Source organism: Protopterus annectens, chromosome 14.part0 (assembly GCF_019279795.1).
Source record: "Protopterus annectens isolate FY-2018-M chromosome 14.part0, PAN1.0, whole genome shotgun sequence".
NCBI classification, from domain to species: Eukaryota; Metazoa; Chordata; order Ceratodontiformes; family Protopteridae; genus Protopterus; species Protopterus annectens.
The window spans coordinates 444,193,361-444,216,380 of record NC_056748.1 but is presented as its reverse complement, the minus strand read 5'-3'; the positions used below and the strand labels follow the sequence as shown (position 1 = coordinate 444,216,380).

Genomic DNA, 23,020 nt, shown 5'->3' with positions numbered 1-23,020 from the left:
GATAACTTGAGGGATCAGAGGAAAAGGAGGAAAGGCATAAAGAAGTCCCTGGGGCCAATCCTGGGTCAGAGCATCTCTGGGGATGGCCTGGCAGTGGGAAGAGAGAAAGAAGTCTGGGCATTTGCTGTTTTGGGGAGTAGCAAAAAGATCGCAACATGGGCGACCCCATTCCAGAAAAATCTCTTCCACTATAGATTGCTTGAGAGACCACTCGTGAGGCATGAGAATAGCTCTGCTCAATCTGTCCGCTAAAATGTTGGTTTTCCCAGGGATGTGCGTTGCTACCAGAAACCGATGAGAGGAGATCGCCCATTGCCAAAGTCTGAGCGCTTCTCGACACAAGGGGTAGGACTTGGTTCCGCCCTGTTTGTTGATATACCAAACTACAGACATGTTGTCTGTGTGGACTGCAATTGTCCCTACGGGAAGAAAGTTGTTGAGGGCTTGCAACGTTAAAAGCACTGCTCTCATCTCTAGGACATTTATGTGCAGGTGGTATTCAAAGGGTTGCCACGTCCCATGAACCATCCTGCCCTGATAATGACCCCCCCACCCGATCAGGGAGGCATCCGTAGTGACAGTGGCTACCGGAGATGGGGGTACAAAGAGTCTGCCTTGGTGAATCTGGGGAGAAGTGATCCACCAAGCAAGATGATTCTTGCAAATCTGTGTCACCAGAATTTGGTGACGCATTGGAAGTTGTTGGTAAGACCACTGAGTGAACAACATCCATTGAAGAAGGCGCATATAGAAGCGAGCCAGGGAAGAAGGGTAATGGCCGCAGCCATGAGGCCTAACACCTTTAGAACCATTCTGGCCTGTACCTTCTTGTTGGCTAGAATGATCTTGACGTGACTTTGAATGTCTGAAATTCTTTGATCTGTAAGGGTAGCTGACATCCGAACAGTGTTTAAGTTTGCGCCTATGAAAGTAATAGACTGGCAGGGCAATAAGGATGATTTTTCGGAGTTGATCGAGATGCCCAATTGAGAACAAAGATTTATTGTGTAGTCCCTGGCTTGAACAAGCTGATGCCTGGTGGTGGCTGAAAGGAGCCAGTCGTCGAGATACGGAAACACCTGGAATCCTTGACGTCTCAGGTGAGCCGTGACCACTGCCATACATTTGGTGAACACTCTGGGGGCTGTAGTGAGACCAAAGGGCAGGGCTCTGAACTGGAAATGACTGGATCCCAGCCGAAAGCGGAGAAATCTCCTGGAGCGTCTGTGAATTTTTATGTGATAGTACGCATCCTGAAGATCTATTGAGCACATCCAGTTGTCCTTCTGTAAGAAGGGCAGAATTGACTGAAGAGTGACCATTCGGAATCTTGTCTTCCTCACAGACTTGTTGAGTCTGCTGAGATCCAATATTGGTCTCCAGTCTCCCGTCTATTTGGGGACCAAAAAGAACCTTGAGTAGATTCCGGGCTCTGAATGATCTGTTGTAACTGGCTGAATGGCTCTTTTTTGCAGTAGTTTTAAGACTTCTAACTCTGCAATTTCCCTTAGACCGGGTGGTACATCTGGAAGGGAATTTGAGTGATAGAAAGGACTTTCCTCGAAAGGAATTTTGTAACCCTCGGATATGATCGACTGTACCCATCTGTCTTGAGTGAGGGAGCGCCAGGCTTCTGGGTACAGCGATAGTCTTCCCCCGACTGCCTCCAAGGACGGACAGCCGGGCAACATCTCAGGGATGCTGAAAGGGATTGTCAGAAAGAGGCTCTCTGCTTCCCTGGTTTTGTGGACCCCCTCTTCCTCTAGAGCGGCGTCTGTTATTGTTACCCCCTCTGCCTCTAGGGGTAAACTGACCACGTGAATCCGGCGTGACTCCTTGGGATTTACGGAACCACATTTTGCCACCCTTCTGCCCTTTGGGGTAAGGTCTAGAAGGGGTGGAAAAATGGACCCCTACGGCAGAAAGAGTTTTGCCGTCCTGCTCACACCTGGTCAACGTTTCCTTCACTTGAGGGCCAAACAAAGCTGACCCATCAAAGGGAGAGTTTGTGAAGGACGCCTTAAAGGGATCTGCAAAATTACAGAGCCGCATCCAGGCTTGGCGTCTAAGAGCCACACCTGTACCTGCGGCCCTACTCGCTCCATCAGCAGCATATGATATCAGTCCCATGGAGGAGTTAGCAATGGAATTAAGGGTTCCTAGCTGCGAAGCAATTTTTTCTTGAGCCCCTACAGCTGTAGAATCCTGTACTACTTCACCTAGCTCCTTAAGGATATCCCTCTGGAGTCTGGTGAAGTGACATAGGTAGTTCAGCGAACGCATAGCAAAGGTCGCTGAAGAGAACATCCGCTTACCATATCTATCCATGGTCCTAGAGTCCTTATTAGGAGGATGGACAGGTACGAAAGGATCTGCAAGTTCCTTCTTAGTGGCAGCCGCCACCACCATGGCATCAGCAGTGACACCTTTTGTGAGAAATTGCTTGTCCGACGGGGCAGTAATAAATTTAGAAGGCCTCCTAGGGACTGGCTCTACAGAGTCAGGAGCAGCCCACGCCTTTCGAGCAATAACCTGCATAAGGGGGTCGAAAGGCGGAGAAACCCAGGAGGTGGAGGGCCGAGATCCAAACGCCTCCAGGTATACTGACTCATCCTCAGAGGGATTATTGGTGGGCCAGTTCCCCCTCTGTCTAAGGAGTTCTAGGATGTCTGAGAAGGAGACATCCTCAGAGGGGGATCTTGGGGATCCCTCTGACTCATCTAAGTCAGTATCTGAAGTGATAGACTCGGGGGAATCTACGTGTTTCCTCTTACAGGTCCTCTTCCGCGGAGGATCTACTGACAAATCAGGAGAATCCTCGGAAGAGGGGGTTCTTCCCAGTGGGGAAACCTGAGGCGGAGGATCTCTGGGTCCGGGAGCAAGAGAAGTGGCAGAGATGTCGACAGGCACCATAGAGGGAGGAGCTAAGGGAACAGACTGCTGGCTGAGTCCAGTGGCCAGCACACTCTTCATCACCTCGAAGGCTCCCCTCCCAGGAAGGCCCGAGAGAACCCGTTCCGAAGAGCCAGGAACTCCAGGGCCCACCGAAAGGGAAGGCTCCGAGGCAGATGTCGGAGCCGAGCTCACCAAGGCCGAGGCTCCAAGGGGAAGAGCGGGGTCGGACAAGGGTCGATGCCACTCACCCCCTCGGAGGAGACCAGGGAAGCCCGACCACCGAATCCCTCTAAGGAAGGTCTCGAAGAGGAGATAAGAGTAGAGGCTGAAGGAGCAGAAGGGGGTATCTGTCCCTCAGCCGTAGCAGAAACTATTCCCGAAGACTCCAACTCCAAACTCTGGGGTAGAGTCGAAGGAGGAACTACAATGGGGTGTGGACTAATAGTCGTCTGTTGAGACAGACTATGTAGCATTTGGGCCAGTGCCTGTGATTTTAATAATCTACTGACCACTCTCTCTAAATCATGGTCAGAAAGCCTAGATGACCTGGAAGATCGGCTCCGATGGCTCCGTTCCGAGAGGAGAAGCCGGAGCCGAGAGTATCGGCTCCAAGGAAGGGGACCTAGACCTCTTCCTCGAAGGAACCATCGGAGCCGACAAAACCATAGGAGCTGTCGGAGCCGACAACTTCTCGGCACCGACAGAAGGTTTCGATGCATCGGCTCCGGCCGGAGCCGATACAGACATAAATGTAAGGGTGTCGGAGCCAATCGGCGCAGACACCGAAGCCTGAGCCACATGGTGATCGGAACCGATCGGAGCCGACACCGAAGTGGTCGAACCAGAATCGGCACCGATAGCCATCGGTGGAAGGTTACAAATCAAACTGGAAAGGGATAATAGTAAAATGATCAGAGGCAGTTCCAGAAATAAGGACAGAGTAGGATTCTGGATGTAGGTCCTTCAGAGACTAACAACAACCATACAGAATATTATATTCATAAAGTAGAAGAAAGTATTTTAGGAAATGTGTCAACATGGAGATGGAGAAATGAGATTTTACCAATATGAATGACTGCAAGCAGGGGTATAGAATATTGGCAACAGGAACTGCAATTTACTGGGGAAAATTAGCAAGACAACCCACATATTAGGAGCAAATAACTAGAGACGTTGAGGTAAAGTCGGAAAAGAACAAGCAATAATTTGGACTGCAGACTAGAGACTGCCATCCTTACCAGGGACTGGTAACAGATTATAGGCAGAGAGAGACAAAAGGAATAGAAGAGTGCTTAGTGAAAAAAAAAAACACCTTTGACAGAGTTTTATGTGGAGTCTAGAGCAGAAGTTGCTGTTAAAAAGGGGCAACTGAAACCAAAATGACTCAACCATTAAGAAAAACAAAAAAATGAAATAATGTAATTCAAGCATATCCATAAGAAAGGTCACTTTAACAATTACAAGACTCGGCCTGATGAAGTGTTTTAATTTTAAGATGCAAGAAGCACTTACTCATTGTTGTATGTTTATTAAAGTTTGTTAAAGCAACCTTTTTTCTGGGTGCACTTGAATAACAATGGTGACTAGTGTGCTACCACTGCATTAAGGAAATTTATTCTTACTTTAAAAGATAAATAATAGGGCATATAAAATATTGTACAATAAGAATCAATCAGAGGAGGTTAGAAAAAACAGGAGAGAAGAGAGAATCAATATACAAAAAAAAAAAAACAATAGAAGGATATTCTTTTTAATGAACAAGCTATGATGCCTAATCATATTTATTATTTTATTCCTTGTACGACTTTTCCTCAAGTGATGAAGCATACAATACAAAACAATCCAACAAAATACCATAAGTACTAGGACAATACTCCAAATGAACTTTATTAATATGGTAGGGTTTTAAACCTCAAAAAGTTTTATAGGTAGAATTTTATTTTATTTTATTATTATATCATTATTGTATTAAATTATATGTGTAGAGGGATATGTATATTTATGTGTTATATATGTTTTGGAAGTTTTACATTTTAGCTTCATGTTTTATGAGTTATGATATGGTTATTTGATGTCCTTTTACCTTTAAGGCAGTAATTGAATCATTGATTAAATGGCACTATAGGTGCATTTAATGAGTGCTTTTACTGTGATTACTTTGTCTGAAAATGGTTGGAAGGTCTAACCGTAAGCGCTTACCATATTAATAAAGTTCTTCTTTTGAAGTATTATTTTAGTACTTCTGGTATTTTTGTTGGGTTGTTGGCTGCATTTGGCAAAATGATCACTAAACATAATCTACACTCCTGTTAAGACATTAAAATTACAATTAATTCCTCTATGGACAAAAATGTAAGACAGATTCTGCAATGTTTGTGTGTGTCTGCATGTGTGCATGTCTGTAGGGGCAAGACTGAAGCTGGGTGAGTATATATGTTAGTATTTGTATGTATGTGGAACTATGTGTGCATATCTGTAGGGGCATGAATGAAGATGGGTGATTGTGTGTGTGTGTGTGTGTGTGTGTGAACATGTGTGTGTGTAAATGAGTGAGTGTGTCCACAAGTTCAACTGACTGTTGGGGTGGGGGAGCTAGCTTGATGCTGTCTATTGTTTGCATATGTGAGAATGAGATACTGGGCTAAAAAGTAGGGATAGATGTTAAATATTGTGCTTATAAACTTACAAAGTTGCTTCACTAGCTGTATGGTGTGTGTGTGTGTGTGTGTGTGTGTGTGTGTGTGTGTGTGTGTGTGTGAGAGAGAGAGAGAGAGATTACAAAGGCCCAAAAGTACAGACAAATTTTAAACATTGCTGTTATAAACCTAAAGTTACTGGAAATAACAGGATCTGTTAGCAAGCATTTTATGGGTGTCTGTGAGAAATAGAGAGAGCTTACAAAGGCCTAAAAGTAGGGTCTGATTTTAAATATTTATTGTAAACTTGGACAGTTGCTGGAATAATTGGATCTGTTAGCATGCATTTTGTGAAGGATATGAATTCTGGATTCTGTACCAAGAGAAGCATGATGGTGGGGAAAAAGCTGAAAAATAGGGTCAGATTTTCGATATTGATCTTATAAACTTAAAATGTTGCTGGAATAGCTATCTGTGCTAGCTTGGGTGTGAAGAATGACCCAGTAATACAGACAGATTTTTAATATTGCTCTTATAAACTTTGTTGCTGGAATAACTAGATCTGTGTTAGCATGCATTTTCTGTGTGGCTGGAATAACCGGATCTGTGTTGGTATCTATTTTTGTGTGTAAGCAGACCCAAACATAGGGGCTCACTTAAAATATCACAGTTGTAAACTAGAAAAGTTGCCAGAATAAATGGATATGTGTTAGTACACATTTGTTTGTGAACAAAGGCCCCAAAATAGGGGTTGATTTTAAATACTGATGTTATAATCTGTAAAAGTTGCCGGAATAGCTAGATCTGTATTAACATGCATTTTCTATGTGGTTGGTAGAATAACTGGATCTGGGCTAGCATCCATTTTTGTGTGTGAGCAGATCCAAACATCGGGGCTGATTTTAAATAACATTGTTATAAACTGGAAAAGTTACCAGAAGAACCGGATCTGTATTACCATGCTTTTTATGAGGTATATAAAGTCTACACAAAGCCAAAAGTGATGGGTTAGAGGGCAAAGGCTGAAAAATAGCAACAGATTAAGTACTGTTCTTAATAAACTTAACAGTTGGCTGGTATTAGTTGAAGAGTTTCACTGTCTTGCACTCTGTTTCACGTGGTTCTTAGACCACTGTAGTTTTAATCTTCTTTTTCTTTCAGCTGTTCCCATTAGGGGTCACCACAGCGGATCATCTGTTTCCATTTCTTCCTGTCCTCTGCATCTTGCTCTGTCACACCAACCACCTGCATGTCCTCCCTCACCACATCCATATACCTTATCTTAGGCCTTCCTCCTTTCCTCTTACCTGGCAGCTTCATCCTTAGCATCCCTTTCCCAATAGACCCAGCATCCCTCCTCAGCACATGTTCAAACCAACGCAATCTCACCTCTCTGGCTTTCTCTCCAAACTATCCAACCTGGGCTGACCCTCTAATATACTTATTCCTAATCCTGTCTACCCTTGTCACACCCAGTGCAAATCTTAACATCTTTAACTCTGCCACATCCAGCTCTGACTCCTGCCTTTTTGTCAATGTCACTGTCTCCAACCCATACAACATAGCTGGTTTCACTACCCTCTTGTAGACCTTCCCTTTCACTCTTACTGGTACTCGTCTCTCACAAATCACTCCTGACACTCTTCTCCACCCACTCCACCCTGGCTGTACTCTCTTCTTCACCTCTCTTCCACACTCGCCATTACTCTGAACTGTTAATTCCCAAGTATTTAAACTCATCCACCTTCGCCATCTCTACTCCCTGCATCCTCACCATTCCTCTATCCTCCTATATTCTAAATTTCTGTTGTATTACATGCTAAGATTCACTTCAGTTTGTGTTAGCTGTTTAGGACACAGGCAGTATATTCATTGTGACTTACCCACTCTGGGCCAGCAATCAAGGAGCCTGAATCCTCACCACTGGCACTGGAGTGGGACATTCACTTAAATAAAAATGGATACACCCAGTATTTTCCATATGCAACTCTCTGTATCAATCACAATTTCCCTTAAGAGCACACAGGGAACTCATTCAGTCTAGGGTCTGGGTTTTTCTGCCCGTCTCCCTCTCCAATAAGACAAACCTACAGCTGTGCCAGTGGAGATAGTCCTCAGCTAAGTCTCCGAGCCAAGTCCTCCAGCAACCTTTCTGTGAAACCAGTGCTTCGTGTCTCTGCTACAAGTAGCTCACACACACACACACACACACACACACACACACCTGGGAAAGGAGGGTACAGCTTTATTACCTATGCCACCTTCTGCCCAGACTATAAGGTAGCTACACTGCCACCAGACCCCCCAAAGCCAGCTACTTCAAGGCTCTTGCAAGGGTACCCAATTATGCTGAGTGAAATTAATATTAATACAAATGGTAATGTTGACCAAACACCCAGCCAGGAGTGGCCGCAGTGTCACCGACATAAGTATTCTCAAAGGTTAGAATATTTTCTAAAGGACCAATAAATAATAAAACAACATGAAAATGCTAAACATCTGTTGACCATAAACACCAGAGTTTCACTCACAGGAAATATTAAAAATAAAGGTGGACAGGTTCGCACGGTTACAGAAAAACAATACTTAACTAATCTCACTATATTTTCCTGACTGATCTAAAGAATTATTATTCCCTGGTTACTTACTAAAGTAAGAATTATTATTCCCTGGTTACTTACTAAAGTAAAGCAAGATGAAGTAGGTGAGAGATCCTTCTTGGTCAGGTTACAAAAAACAGAGTGTTCTGAGACTTCAGTCTCAGCTAGTATTAAAACATTATTTTAGTGATGGATTACAGAATGACATCGCATACATCTGGTCATGGTTCTCATTCCTGTCAGACACAACAAGCTGAAGGCAGTTTTGGGAGGGACCCTTCAAACCGGTAAGGAAAGTCAGTGAAGTTAACTACATGGTAGAACTGCTAGGCAGGAAGTAGGAAACCAAATTGTACCATGTCAACACAAGGAAACCTTACCATGATAGGGAGGCCCTGGTGCTAAGTATTTGCAGTTGAGGCAGAAGGAGTGTAAAGGGGATCTATGGCTATATTGAGCCAGCCAGCAAAATGCCAGGTTACTAAGGTGGAGCCTAGGGTTGGAGGCATATGACATGACAGTGCAGCACTGTGGTGGGGTCAACAATGCCAATGCAGATGGGTTCTCCACACAAGGCATGGGTTAAAGTATTCCCAGAGAGGACCATTCCTCTCAGACAATGTTTCTCAAGGGACAGCTGAAAAACTAGCTTGAGTCTTTAAATTGGGGGAGAAATGTGGTGATGTGAAGTACTGACAGCTATGCCAGGACAAGTAGGGCAGTGGTTGTATAACATATGCTAGCATAGCTAGATGAAATTTCATAAAGAACTGCATGTCAGTTGTATATCAAACTGATTTGTACAGATGCAGGTGTTGAAAAATGTATTTCTAAAGCTGCTTGCATTAAAAATGTACCAACACTTTGCCCTGATGGACAGAAGAAGAAATGTACATGTATTACTGTAACTGTGAATTGAAATGTATGTATTATAATACAGAATACTGGAAGAGAAGAGATTCATCTCAATTTTCTCAAAATGACTTTGGAAAATAGTAAGAAATGAAATTACTTAATTTAGGCCATAAAGATTGCATCTTACAGTTCAAATCACAAAGGGTATCTGTGTCAGCTACTTGGAGCAGGGGCACAAAGCAACGGTTTCACAAAGAGTGGTGGAGAACTTGACTTGGACACTTAGCTGAGGTCTCAACTTTATAGCTGTGCCAGTGGGGGAGTCTTACTACGGACCTGGAGGGAGACAGATACAAAAACCCAGACCCCAGACTGAGTGTGCTCCTTGTGTGCTCTTAAGAGAAACTGTGCTTGATGCAGACAGCTGCATCTGGAAATACTGGGTGTATCCATTTTTGTTCCAAGTGAACATCCTTCTACAGTCCCAGTCATGAGGATTCAGACTTCTTGACTACTGGCACATAGTGGGGATGTCAGAGAGATCAAGATGGGATTTGATAAAAGGAAGTGTGATAGCCTCGAGCAAGATGATCTTTGACCAAGTGCTGTAACAGTGGACGACACAAATACTGCAGCAGGACATGTGCAACTCTCCAAACATTCTAATATCAACACTGCAGTCTGTAACAGCATGAATGATGCCATAAAATATTATGACACTGACTTGTACAAATGTGGCCATCTTACAGATATCAACAAAAGACCATATTGAACATACGGTGACTACCCACTTAAGGCTTTGAGTTCCCTAAGCATTTCATGGGGTATTCTGGAAGACAACAAAACAGAAGATTAAATCCACAACTTCTGCATGAATTCAAATTTGCACAGCATTCGCAGAGTCTGGATGGGGTCTTATGTGGTCCATGCTTTGTCCTCAACACAGCTAGAGACTGTCTGTTGGTCTCCATGCCTATGACCGACTGGTCTAATGCAAGGAAGATTCCTGAATGACACAGCAAGTCAAAGGACCATGGAAATGCACTTGCAAAGTCAGAGGCATTTCTAGAAGTATGCTCTGGCCAACTGCAAACAGCTTATCACTGCACGGAACAGAAAGATAAGACGTTGCAGGAATGCACAGTTCATACCTTGAGACGTATCATGTGGATAATTTTTCCTCTGTGGAAGACAGAATCTGCCAGTCCATGGAAAACTGACTTGCACAGGAAACTTTAAAGCATTGCTTGAATGCGTGGCAGAAGTGGACTCTGTACTCGCCAACCATTTAAGGGAGGGTCCACAAAATGCACTGTACACTTCAGAACAAATTCAAAATGAAATTATTAATCTTACTGGGTTACATATCCAGGGGAAAATAAGGAGAGTTAAAGAGGCAAATTTCTTCAGTTTAATTGCTGAAGGAACAACTGATATCCCCCATAAGGTGCAAGTGACTCTGGCTCTGTTATTTTCATAGAAGTGACAGAAATGTATAAATCCATGATGACTTCATTAAATTTCTGGAAGCACACGGCACACAGGAAAAGCCTTAGCTGGCCTCTTTCTACAGAGACTCACAGCATGAGGTGTGGAAAAGGAGCTATGGTGAGGACAAGGGTATGACAGAGGGAAGTAACATGTCTGGCCATTTTAATACTGTGCAGGCAAGAATTTGAGCCGTGTTTCCAGAAGTTGTGTAGACTGCCTGTAAAGCAGGCAAGCTCAACACTAACATAATTTATTAATGTGCAATGTGTGATATGGCAAACGTTCTTGACACCTGTAGGAAAATAACTGCAATGTTAAATTTATCTGCTAAATATTACAATAAGTACTTAGTCCACCTTAGGGAGTTCACACAATTCCTATGTGAGCATGAAGATGAAGAAAGTGTACCTCATTTAACGCACCTGGCAATACCCGGTGGATGAGTCAGGCTGATTGCCTGCACAGCATCAAAAATAAATACATCATCGTTGTCACTACTTTAGAGAGTACTGCTGACTATGACAAAGATGCTGACAGATACCTGTATTTTACTATAAGATTTGATTTCATTGCAGCTCTGGTTACAATGCAGTCTGTGCTTGATATGATTAAGCCACTTCATCTGTACCTGCAACAAGAACACACTGACTTGATTCAGGCTTATAAAAAAGCAAAGGTTGCCATTTACACTCTTCAAGCAATAAGATCAAATGCTGACAATTCTTTTTCAGAGTTGTATGAAGAAGTCAAACAGCTGGCAGCCAGAGTCATGGTAGAAGAAATTGTTCCAAGGGTCTGTGAAAGGCAAAATCAAAGAAGCAATAGTGGTACTGCAGACCCAGAGGAATACTATCAAAGGAACATGTTCATTCCATTCCTGGATCATGTCACAGGCAAAATAAATGACCAACTTATAGAATGCCACTCATGTTTCATTGCACGGTATCTGGTGCCATCCATGCCGCATGCTTTGGAAGATGATGAGAAAGTGGTGGAATTGTACAATGTATATAATGCTGACATATCCAGTCTGCCCAGTTTCAAAAATGAGCTTAACCAATGGGTGGGCAAATGGAGAGCAGGTGCACGAGACAAGCTGATAACTACCAGCCATACAGCAGTTGACCCCAGCATGTTATCCAAATATAAACAATGCATTAACAATTCTGGCCACAATGCCAGTGAGTGTTTCCTCTACACAGCAATCATTCTGTGCTCTATGACGCATTAAAAGCGTTCTTTAGCTATGTCAAGAACCTAAGTGGAAACTCTCAGATCTGCACTGAGTTAGTGCAGAATGGCACAAAATACATTGAACCGACTGATATTGCAAAGATTCTGGTAGACAGGTTTAGTGCAAACTTCACCCCCCTCTCACCCCCAAAAGGGCCCATAAGCTTACCAGAAGAATATAGGGCCCCATCAATCACCGATGCACAGGTTAAAACAGCTCTATCCAAAGCCAAAAACACAGCTTCAATGGGACCAGATGGGGTCCCAGGCTGTGTCTTACAAGAGCTCCAAAATGAACTAACCCCTCACCTAAACACACTGTTCAAACTCAGCCTCTCTACAGGCTATGTACCCATAGAGCGGCACACAGCAACAGTTATCCTGTTCCACAAAGGTGGAGCCACAACGGACCGCGGGAACTATCGCCCTGTAAGCCGGACTAGCCTAGTCTGCAAGGCTATGGAATGCATCATCATGGAACTCATTAACAGAGACATTGGGGACCTCCGAACCTTGGACCCTACCCAGTTTGGTTTTGTTAAGGGCAGATCATGCCTCCTAAACCTGGTGGACTTCTTTGAGATGGTTACCAAGGCATTAGACGAGGGAAAGGAAGCCCACACAGCCTACCTGGACCTCGCAAAGGCTTTCAACACCATTCCCCATTCTAGTATTATAGACAAGCTCACCAGCTTGAACATAAACCCCTACATCATAAGATGGGTTGCCAACTGGCTCATGGATAGAACCCACATGGTGAGAGTTGCAGGCTCTACATCCGACTCTAAACTGGTTACAAGTGGCGTCCCCCAGGGCTCAGTCCTGGGACCCCTCCTGTTCGGTATATACTTCTCAAAGGTACAGGCAAGCATAGGAGGACTATGGCTGACCAAGTTCACAGACGACTGCAAACTGGGGGCCATAACTGATTCTCCGGCTGATACAGACACCCTTCAGATGGGTCTCACTGAGACGGATGATACCTGGTGTCAAAATCATGGCCTCAAGCTAAATGCCAAAAAGTGCATAGTCATCCCCTTTTGGAAAAAACAAAATACCCATGAACTACCACATAGGTGGTAGTCCCCTAAATACAGAAAATGTAATAAGGGATCTGGGGACCCAAGTAGATAGTAATCTCTCCTTTGATAATCATGTTGCCAAGGTGGTTAGAAAATCCTTCTATGTGGCCCACCTAATCACAAAAGGGTTTGCATCTAGAACAAAAGAGGTTATTGTGCCTCTCTACTCATCACTCATTAGACCCATCATAGAATACAACGCCCCATTTGGGATGTACCTTACAAGACACCTGCAACAGTTGGAAAGGCCACAAAAGTACCTCACCAAGAGGATTACTGGCCTCAGACAGATGCCCTATGCAGCCCGAGTCAAGAAACTCCAGCTGTACTCAGTTGCATACCGCTTACTCAGAGGTGACCTCTGCCTGACATACAAGGCCATGTCCAACCCAGAATTGATGGACATGCTCCACCTAAAAAAAAAACAAATCCCAGAGAGCCACACGCTCTAGAGGTATAAACCTCACCACAACGATAAATAGGACATGCTGGAGGGATAGATTCCTATCCCAGAGACTCCCCATGCTTTGGAACAGGATTCCAATATACATTAGGCAGAGCCCCTCACTAACACTCTTCAAGAGAAACCTTGACGGGTGGATGGGAAACAGAAAATTTACCCCGGGGATCACTGCACTGGCTCTGCTGGACAGTGGCGCAGGGAACTAATGGCTTTGCTGGACAATGGCGCAGGGAACTGATAGCTCTGCTGGACAGAGGCACAGGGAACTAACCTAAGGGGGTGGCGAAAACCAAAACATTCTGGCTAGGCTTATAAATGCCCTTGGGCAGATAGCCTAGTACTTACCTATGAACCTTAAGACTTGGCTACGAAACACCATGTCTTATGCATGTTTAAGTGAGTTGGCCTTGATGCACATACATGATGACACTGATGTTGATATCACACTGGTGCTAAAAGACTTTAAACCGGTGATCATTACATGCATCAATGTCTTTCCAAGGTGATACAGCAGACCATTAGGATGATGGTAGGTGGTACTCACTGCTAGTTGTACATTGTTGTGCTGACCGTATTCTGTGGGTGGTGGCCCCCTCCTTTTGACTGGACTGCGGCCTGCTTGGTGTGAATGGTTTAGGCTGCAATTGCCAAATCACATAAGAACCAGAGCAGCCAAACAGCTCAGCCCATCTGGCTTTCTTTTGGATTGGATTGTGGGCTGCTTACTGTGAATGGTTTACGCTGCGTTTTTAAGGTGTCAAAACCAGAGCAGTTAACAGCTATGTGATGGTGAACAGACCTTTGTGGGGTTGGTGTGTGTTGGTGTGAATGGACCTCTGTATGACTGACTGGCTACCCTGATGTGGTAGAGGGACTTCTTACAGTGAATGGCTTAGGCTGCCTCCCCCTGTTGACTGGGTTGTGAGCTGCTACCTGTGAATGGTTTAGGCTGCTATTAAATTAACCTAAACCAGAGCAACCAACAGTCCAGCTTGGATGGCTCCCTTTGGACTGGATTGTGAGCTACTTATTGCAGATGGTTTAGGCTGCTTTTTTAAGGTATCAAAACCAGAGCAGTTAGCAGCCTTGGTGTGAGGTGTGAATGGACCTTTGTGAGGCTGGCTACCTTCATGTGGTACAGAGGCTTATAGTAGTGAATCACTGCTATTAAATGCCAGTTAAGAGTGACCATGGGCATCTGAGACTAAATTTTGCCAAAGCAGCATGGATGCATATGGGCGGATTTACAGTACAAACTGAAAAAACATGTCTACACCCCTGATGCATACAATTCTTATATATTTTTTCTACAGGAAGAGAGAAATATTATAGCAATAACCCACGCCTGGGTGTGGGTAATGCTGGATTTACCCACGGTTGGCGTGGTTTGGTCACGAGGGCGAAGCCCGAGTGGCCAAACAAAGCCAACTGTGGGTAAATCCAGCATTACCCACACCCAGAAGTGGGTTATTGCTATTATACAATGACATTATTTAAGAAAAAAAAAAATTACTTTTCTTAAATAATGGCATTGTATAATGCCTCCCTGCTGCCCTTCCACAGCTGTCTAGTATTCTGCGGCAGTTCTGATCTCCATTGCTTTTTACTGTTTCGCTATGTTAAATGGGTTTAACATAGCGAGACAGCTTTAAAAAAAGCAACGGAGAATCTCTGTTGCTTATTTTAAAGCTGTCTCGCTATGTTAAACCCATTTAACATAGTGAGACCGTTTTGAAAAAAGCAACGGAGCAAGCAAGATCTCCGTTGCTTTTTACAAACTGTTTCACTATGTTAAACTCCTTTAACATAGCGAGACATTGTTTTAAAAATGACTTATACTAATGGAAAAAGTCCGGGCGACCGGACCTTTTTCCATTAGTATACGTCGATTTACAACATGCACGCTGACCAATCAGCGTGCACGTTTTGGAATATTAATGAGGGGTCATGGTATAATAGTCATTATTACTTTGGTCAGAATATACCAATATGTTTGCTATTACAAGACACACTTGACTCAGACAGGGTAAAGACACTCACTGTTAGAAAAATACATGGTCTAGAAAACTTCACACGAAGAGAAACTGAGTGACTTTGGCCTGTACATAGTTAGATAATGATACTACTTTCATACGAATGTAATTAATCTGCAAATGTATGTGCAACTGTTAATGTATAACCTGATGATGTCAATTTTCATTTTATCTTTGACATATGGGTTTGAGTCCAACATCAGAACCAACACGGCTAAAAAGCTCTCGAGCTTCAACTTTATCTACAATCCTGCTCTTCCAGTTACCACAGATCTCCTATGCTGTTTTCCTAACCAGACACATTCGCCATAGCTCTCGAGCTAAGTAAAATTTTTTCTAATATTTTTCCTCGGATATTTCTCTCTCTTTCTGTTAATATTGCCTTGTAATTGCTAGACCTTTCTCTGAATATTCTCCGATCTCCATCTTTGCTATACCCTACCCTAGTAGTTTTTGCACCACTCCTTCCCCTTTCCACACACTTTGGTGTACCTTGTACTATTCATTGTTGATAGTCATTTCCCTTCTTATTCCTTTTTCTCTTTGCCTAAAAAAAAACACTGCTATTTAGAATCTTCTGTTTGAGTATTTTTTCTGTCCTCTCCTTTTCAGTGTAAGTGTGGTGTGTGCTTGTCTTTTTACCAGCTTGTAAATTTAAAGCCCTTTTTAATTATGGCTGAAAAACCTAAGGGTCCCTCTGGCTTCAAGAAATGTCAGAAATATGGCCATACGATTCCACTCTCAGATTTGAATCTTTTATGCATTTATTGTTTGGCCCCAGTTCATCTACAAGAAGACTGCAGTATTTGCCATGGGTTTAGTCATAGGGCCCTTGTAGAAAGGAAAAATAAATTGATCCTAAAAGGTATGATTCCTTTCTCCTGTGGAGAGGCCATATCTGCTCACAACAAAAGTAAAACTGATGTTTCTTTGCTTTCCTCCTCATCCTCTCCTTGGAAAAGGCTAAAAAGAGAAGTCTGTCAGTGCCATCATCTCTTTCAGTACTGACACAAAAAACCTATATCCTCCGTTCCTAAAAGTTCTTCAAATCTGACAAATACCATGTCAAAAGCTTCGGTACTGGCACCGACCATTTCTGCTGAGGCCAAACTTTTGACTCTGAAGTCCTCAGTACACGAACAACTTCAATCTTTGACTCAAGAAGTATTGCTTCCTGTTTCTTCCTCGATCTGACTACATTAGCACAGAGTTTTAAAACAGTAGAGCAAGAAGTTTTGCCTAGGACAACTTACTCCCCCATCAATTGATCCTTTTGTGGGTGAATTACCTGATATTTTTCTACAAAGGCCTAAATCACCCTCTCTGTCTGTCTGTTCCACCAAAACCTTACAGAAGTCGACGCAGAGAGACTGGTGAACAAAATTCTGTGGGTGACAGGATATACTGGACTCCCTTCGGCTCCGACCCCTAAAGGTTCAGGAGCCAAACCTTCCTTCAGCCTTTAACTACTCCTTCTCTAACCTCCTCTGAGATGTTACAGTTTCCAGCTCCGAGTCATCCGATGCCAACTGTATCGATTCCTTCTGAACTGGTTATTGCTCGGAGTTATTCAGTTCATTCAGATCCGGAGACCTCCTTGAGCTGTATTTGCCCTGTCAGCTCTAAGGAGCTGGGGTCTTCTCCAGTTTTTTAGGAGCCATCCCTCCACCTTGGAGCTTTGGCACAGATCATTTCAACTCTGGCTTCTGTCTCGGGGGCTGTCTCATCGGAGCGGGGAGTGACCATGGTTCTGATGCAGTCTCTATCGGTTCTGGGCTCCCTTTCCTCTTCAGGGGGACCAGCCTTTGAGGCAATAGAGAGAGCCTTGTCTACTGCATTCAGTCAGTTGGCCCCTTCCACCTTGAAGTAAATCCCTTCCTCACACTCTGTTATTCAACCTGCGTCTCGAGTGGGTCATCGAGTGCTGAATCCTCAGGAACCTCAGATACAGATTCTGTCATCTTCTGATACCAGATTATCCCACTGATGAGGTTCCTCAGAAGAAAAAGTGCAAGAGGAAGCATTTAGATTCCCCAGAGGAATCAATCATAGAACACAATGATTTTGATGAAGGTGAAGGTTCCCCAAAATCACCCCCGATGATGTCTTCTTTGGAGACATCCTAGAAATATTAAAACAGAGGGGTGATTGGAAGTCCCAAAACCCATCCTCGGATGAACCACTTTACCTACAGGCTTTTGGCACTCACCCCTCTACCTCTTGGGTGATTCCGCACACTGATGAACTCATTCAATTGATCTCTCAGTGGGCATGGAAGGCACCAGACACCACTGAACCCATCCTCAGAAGACCAGACAAAATATTATCCACAACGGAGGATAAGCAATTCTGGGCTAATGGATTAGCTGTTGATGCCATGGTCATAGCAACCTCCACAAAGAAGGAACTAGTTGAAGAAAGTTCTTCTATCCATCCACCAAACAGAAAGTCTCCAGCGATGGATAGATTTGAAAAGTGGGTGCATGCTTCATTGACATTTGCATTAAGGTCTTTGAATTTCCTGGCATATTTTACCAGACTTCAAAGGGATATGATCAAATAGTCATCAGATACCCTGACAGGAGTTGTTACTGAGAAAGTCAAAGAAAAAGTTGCTTCCCACTTGGCTATCCTGGAGTCTGTGTCCAACTCATCCATAAGGCTCATTGCATATGCAGCCAAAGGGACCTCCAGAGTGGCGGGGTTCAGGTTTAGCCATAAGGTGACATGCCTGGTTGCTTCTTTGTGATTTTGTGGATCCATTTAAATCTTCATTCATCAAGGCACCTTTTGACGGATTGTCCCTATTTGGTCCAAAGGTTAACGAGAATTTATCCAGGTGTGAGAAGGATTGGTAGACGCCTTCTGCTCTAGGCATACATTTTTCCAATCCCAAAAATTATTTTCCAGGAATCACAGGAGCACTGGAAAGATGTGGTTCAAAAAATCTCAAGGGTCTTTCCAGAAAATACGGGGAGCCAATTCTCCCAGAGGCAGAGGGGGGGGGACTACAATGGAAGATGCCCTCTATGTGACAGAGGTAGCTCTCAAAACCAGGGCTTCAGAGATTCCTTCCAGAGTAAGCCCTATTAACATTCCTGAAACGAGGCTGATTGTCTTCCTCTGGAGGCAGTCGAGGGACATTTATCCCTGCCAAAATGTCTGGTTACAAATAACAGATTCTTCATTGCTGATGATTATTTCCAGGGGTTACACTATACCCTTCTCTTGATCCTCCCATATGGAGAAAAATCCCCAATGTTCCACCCTGTCAGAGGGAATCAACAGTTCTAGAAATTCAAAAATTGCTAGAGACAAGAGTCATTCAAAAAGTTCCACCAGACCAAAACAAGACCAAAACTTACTCAAGATTCTTTTTAGTGCCAACAGACATGGGACTGGAGGCCAATTTTGGATCTCAGCATATTGAATAAATCTGTTTGGCAAACTAAATTATGGATGGTCATGGTACAGTCCATTCTTCCATTCTTGGAAAAGGACAACTGGATGTGCTTGATAGATTTTCAGGATGCATATCACCACATAAAAATGGACAAGCACTCCAGAAGGATCCTCCTCTTCTGGTTGGGAGTCGGTCATTACCAGTTTAGGGTCCTACCCTTTGGTCTCACAAGTCCCCAGGGTGTTTACCAAATGTATGGCAGTAGTAGCACCTCACTTGAGACTACAGGGATTCTGGGTGTTTCCATACTTTGATGACTAGCTCATTACCACTCTGACCAGGCATCGTTTGCAGAAGTAAGGGATTATGTTCTCCAGACCTGTGCATACTTAAGAATAACTGTAAATTATGAGAACTCACAACTCACTCAACTCAGAATTTAGTTTATAGGGGCAGTACTAAATACAACAACATCGTTAGTATCCCTTCCTCCCATGGGATTACAAAAAAAAATCAGAATACAAGTTCAAAAAACAATCTACAGCAGGAAAGTACCCACTCATCTAATTTTACAAGCTTTGGGTTACATGGCAGCAGTGATAGCTCAGTTCCCCTAGCAAGATATCACGAGAATATTACAGTGGCTGTTTGCATCTCAATGGTCAATGCTGCACCAGCCCATGTCAGACCAGATTTTGATCACCAATCTTTGCAGACAAGATCTAGCTTTGTGGATATATTCCAGAGAAATTCTCTTGGGCCACCCACTTATCCTTGCACAACCCACAGCCATAGTGACCCAAGACGCCTCCCAGATGCATCTATAGCACATTATCAAAATGTGAAAATACTGAATGGCTGAAATGTCGAAGATGCCGTTCATAGACACCATTCTTGTGGGGGGCTGCACCTCCCACACCCCCCGCTAATTATATATACCAACTCAGAAATCGCACTACAGTGAGGAAAGGACAAATTTTCTGATCCTCACTGTACCGCAATCTCACAAAAAATATTCCAAGGAATGGCATAGTCAACATTTCAGCCATTCAATATTTTCAATTTTCAATAATGTGATACAGACCCTCCCAGATAGGGTGTGGGGGCATTTTCTGGGCAAAACTGCCCAAGGCACTTGGTCCCCCTTGGAGGCCAGCTTGCATATCAATGTTCTGGGGCTAAGAGGGGTGCGTTTAGCATTGCAAGCCTTTCAAACTGCTTTTCCTGCAGGAACAATTGTGAATCAAACAGAGAGTATGTCGGTAGTTTGGTACATCAACAAACATGGAGGAACCGATCTTTCCCCCTTTGTTAAGAAGCCCTCAGAGTATGGCAGTGGGCAATCTCTTCCAACCATTTTCTGATAGCAATGCATATTCCAATGTGATAGCAGACAAATTGAGCAGATGCATTCTTCTGTCTCACGAGTGGTCTCTCAATCCAAAAGTGACAAAAAAAAAATGTCCATCAGTGGGGCCAGCCTTGCTGCGACATTTTTTTGCTTTACCCCTCAACAAGTGCAGCAGCTACTTTGCCCTGATTCTCCCTCTGAGGAAGTCACCAAGAGATGCTCCTCTCCACACTTGGCCCTCAGGACTTCTATATGACTTTCTCCCGATACCTCTAATTCTAAAATGTTTATAGAAAACACTCAGGCTGAAGAGCAAAGTAATCCTCATTGCACCTTACTGGCCTCGACAAATATGGTTCCCCTTCCTTTGGCCTTATCTCATTCAATGTCCTTGGATTCTGGACCTGGTTCCAGATCGTCTGTCCCATCCAAAGGGACTAGTTCACTCAAACAATCTGAATCTCAAGCTGACAGCTTGGTTCCTCCACTTCTAGTAATTGCCAGGCGAGTAAACTTTTCTTCCCTGGTACATCATATTCTCTTGGCTTTTCATAAGCCTTCCACCCATAAACCCTGCACTAGCAAATGGAAGAGATTTACCTTTTGGGCTTATGAAAGGGATATTGACCCCTTTTCTGCATCTATTGATAACATTTTAGATTTCTTAGCTTCTCTTTTCAATGCAGGAACCTCCTCATCTACCAATAAAATTTAAATAGCAGCCATTTCAAATTTCCATAATGGTTCTGAAGGACGTTCCTAGGCTTCACATAAACTCTAAGTCATTTTTGAAAGAGACATTATTGTTGAAACCTCCTTATAAAGAGCCTACTCTTCCTTGGGATCTAAATCTAGTGTTACAAACCACTGTACATTCCCCCTTTGAACCATCTGTGGAGTGTGATCTAAAATATTTATCAATGAAAACAATATTTTTGGTGGCAATAACCTCTACCAGAAGGATTTCAGAAATATAAGCCTTATCATGTAAACCACCTTACCTGATTTTTCACAAAGACAGAGTTTCTTTAAGGACAAATCTCTCTTTTCCACCTAAGGTAGTGTTGGAGACCAATAACAATCAGACTATTAATTTACCAGTGTTTTTCCCAAATTTTTGAATAAATGTGAATACTGTTTACATTTGTTAGACTTTCACAGACAATTGCATTTTTATCTGCAAAGAATGAAAGACATAAGAAAATCTGTCCAACTATGCATCTCCTTTTCAAGAGCAAGGTCTGGTAAACCAGTCAGCAAGGTGACCTTAGCCAGATGGCTCAAGAATTGCATTTCCTTTATCTATAACAAAAAGAAAATTGGCTTGCCTAGACCTATAAAGGCACACACTACAATACCTGTATCCATTTCAGTAGATTTTCAGTCTAGAGCTTCAATGGAGGATATATGTGCAGCAACTTGGGCTTCTCCCCATACTTTTATTACTCTTTACAAATTGTATTTGGTCTTCAGGGGAAGAGCATCTTTTGGTTCGATGGTGCTTAGGAATATACCTTCTGTGAGTCCAGCCAAGGTCTAAGACAGTTAAAGACTCTGTCCCATACATCAAGGATAAAATGAAAATTGACAACATGAGATAAAGAAGTTATGTACTTACCATAAAGTTCCATCTGTGCTGACAATTTTCATTTATCCTCAACCCTCCTCTCTCCTTCCCACAGCCTTTAAATACCCTTTGGTGGAATGATTAATGAACCTATAAATCTAGTATAATCATTAAAGCAAAGCAGATATGGTTTCCAGAAAGGCTTTCTTATTTAAGAATTTATATCTTTAGTCTGTAAACTCGATTTGAGGTAATTGGGAGAGCAGGACTGTGGGTAAGGGTGAAGCTAGAGAGCTTTTTGGCCTGCATGAGCTGTAATAATGGCCTAATCAGTTCCCATGTTGGACCCGAGCCCATATGTCAAGGATTAATGAAAATGGACAACACAGATGAAACATTATAGTAAGTACATAATTAGAAGTTATGTACCTACCATAACGTTCCATGTTAGTTGTCTTCTCTCGCCTTCTTTCTTGCTGGATGGGTTCGGAGCCGATCCTCGGCTCCGACTCGGCACTTGCTTTAGTTTAAGAACTCCTTTTACCAGCTCGAGGCAACCCTATATCCCATGATGCAAGGCGGAACTACCTCAGATCTCGTTTGGTAGCTAACCTACCCTGCTAAAGACTATCCTAACATAATTAGGAACACAAGTTCCTAATAGAAGTCCTCATATGAAGGCTCCGGAGGAAACAACCTAATAGGAACTCTTCAAGATCTGTCCAGGCCAGGGGGAAGGAGGGAGGGACGCAAGAAAGAAGGCGAGAGAAGACAACTAACATGGAATGTTATGGTAGGTACATAACTTCTAAATGTTAAGTTGTCAATCTCGCCTTCATTCTTGCTGGATGGGACCGCGTCCTAGCACCTGTATCCCGGTGGCTCAATGGAACAGACTCTTGAGAACTGTGGAACCAAAACTGGCCCTATCTCTGGAGGCCAAGTCCAACTTGTAATGAGAGACAAAGGTATGGGGCGTAGCCCAAGTAGCTGCTGCACAAATGGTATCAATGGGTAGTCTATCCTGAAAAGCTGCAGAAGTGGATAGACTCCTGGTTGAGTGTACTTTTGGCTTAGAAGATAGCTGTTTGCCCCTGAGAGAGTACACATAGGAAATAGTGGAAGTCAACCATCTGGATAAGGTCACTTTAGATACTGGAAGACCTATCCTGTTTTCTGCATAGGAGACAAATAATTGGTCCGATTTTCTGAATTGTTTAGTTCTATGCAAATAGTACCTGAGCTGACGATGGACATCTAAAAAATGCAGTTTCTGTTCAGCTCTGTCGGAATAGTTTGGGAAAAAGACTGGTAGGTCTATAGATTGGTTAATGTTGGTTTGAAATACGACTTTGGGGAGAAAGGAAGGGTTAGTTCTTAATGATACCCTGTCCTTATGAAAAAACAAATA

At 43.3% G+C, this 23,020-nt stretch overlaps 1 protein-coding gene across 1 annotated transcript in view; it reads right to left on the bottom strand.

Moving 5' to 3' along the window:
• Window positions 1-23,020, bottom strand: part of EVC2 (EvC ciliary complex subunit 2) — a 1,983,677-nt gene that overhangs the window by 1,793,726 nt on the left and 166,931 nt on the right. The gene's annotated exons all lie outside the window — the stretch shown is intronic.